Source organism: Triticum dicoccoides, chromosome 6A (assembly GCF_002162155.2).
Source record: "Triticum dicoccoides isolate Atlit2015 ecotype Zavitan chromosome 6A, WEW_v2.0, whole genome shotgun sequence".
Lineage (NCBI taxonomy): Eukaryota > Viridiplantae > Streptophyta > Magnoliopsida > Poales > Poaceae > Triticum > Triticum dicoccoides.
Window position 1 is genome coordinate 101,949,574 of NC_041390.1, and position 1,836 is coordinate 101,951,409.

The 1,836-nt window shown below is 43.8% G+C and overlaps 1 pseudogene; it reads left to right on the top strand.

Annotated features, from left to right (window-relative positions):
- Positions 1-490: 490 nt before the first annotated feature.
- LOC119319183 lies at positions 491-1,495 on the top strand (annotated as a pseudogene).
- Positions 1,496-1,836: the final 341 nt, after the last annotated feature.

Here is a 1,836-nt window from a genome sequence, read left to right on the forward strand (position 1 = left end):
GTACCCGACGATATTCAGGGATGAATGTAGACCCATCGGGCGGGGATAATCATTCCGGTCCTGGAGAGGTGGCGACACCAGTCTGAGCTGAGGGAAGCCAGCCAATTGAGTCACTGAAACGACCGCAGGAGGCGCACCCTAAGCCCAGCTTCTCGGAGCTGCTATTGCGAAATACGGCTTCCTTAATATCCAAATTTCAACAAGGGGCTGGGCTGCTCGCCTTCATAGAAAGGCGACCGGGCCAAGATTAGATGTTTGCCTTTTTATAGAATAGAAAGAGAAGGTAAAGGGGGGGGGTTGGAGATTCTTGAAAGAATGCATGGCTTCCTCCTATTCTGCTTCAACAGAAGCCCTTAAAATCCTGCTGCTATGGCAGCAAGGGTTATCCATTTCATTGGCGAGGGTGGGGGAGAAGCAAGCCGAACCTCTGATCGACCCGGACACGTAAAAAATTCTTGGGGCCGAGAGAAAGACGAGACTCAGTAAGTAATTCAGTGAGTGCTTTCTTTTATAAGAAGAGCGTCGGCTTGGAAGAAGAAAATGAAATACGAACAACCGCGCTGGTTGTAATAGATCGACTTGAATGCGTCTTCTTGCTCCAGCATTCAAGTTCCATTTCAAGGGAGGACGACGTACCATGATACTTTCTATTTTGTCGAGCCCTGCTTTGGTCTCTGGTTTGATGGTTGTACGTGCTAAAAATCCGGTACATTCCGTTTCCCATCCTAGTCTTTTGCGACACTTCTGGTTTACTTATTTTGTTAGGTCTCGACTTCTCCGCTATGATCTCCCCAGTAGTTCATATAGGAGCTATTGCCGTTTCATTCCTATTCGTGGTTATGATGTTCAATATTCAAATAGCGGAGATTCACGAAGAAGTATTGCGCTATTTACCAGTGAGTGGTATTATTGGACTGATCTTTTGGTGGGAAATGTTCTTCATTTTAGATAATGAAACCATTCCATTACTACCAACCCACAAAAATACGACCTCTTTGAGATATACGGTTTATGCCGGAAAGGTACGAAGTTGGACTAATTTGGAAACATTGGGAAATTTGCTTTATACCTACTATTCCGTCTGGTTTTTGGTTTCTAGTCTGATTTTATTAGTAGCTATGATTGGGGCTATAGTACTTACTATGCATAGGACTACAAAGGTGAAAAGACAGGATGTATTCCGACGAAATGCCTTGGATTCTAGGAGGAATATAATGAACAGGACTATTTCTCCTTTTGGCCATAGCCATAGAAGAAGCTTCTCCTCCAAAGCGGAGGGAGGGGAATCTCAGGATTCCTATAACCCTGCTTATATAGATTTTTGAAGACAACATTTAGGGTTTTTCCCGGGTTTGGTACCAAATCTGGATAAACTCCTTTCGGTTCTTAAAACGGAGGAAATTCTCTTTCTGGCTTTCCACTTCCCGCGGGATGCGAACATGTTTAAATTGCCCCTAAAGAAGATCAAAGATATGATTCAAGAAGCAATGGCTAAAGAGGAGGAAAACAGAGAAAAGCCTCCGGTGGAAGGTTGTGAAGACCGTCGTATGACGGAGGAGGAAAGGACAAAATTGCTTGAAGCATTTTCTTTCCTATGGGATAAAAAACAAGATTTGGAACTATTGAGTGGTGTAGGTATCCATCTTAGCAAATAGAGATACCGAGGCCCACCAACCTACTACTTGTTGGTTTGGTGGGGAAAGAGGAGTGGGTATGAGGGCTTCTTTCACTGTTTCCCTAAGTTCAAAAGTGAATGTGGAAACGCTGTCTATGGTCTGGTTATAGCATCCCCTTTCTCAATTCCTTTCTGGTCAATAAGGATGGTTATAGCTTAGA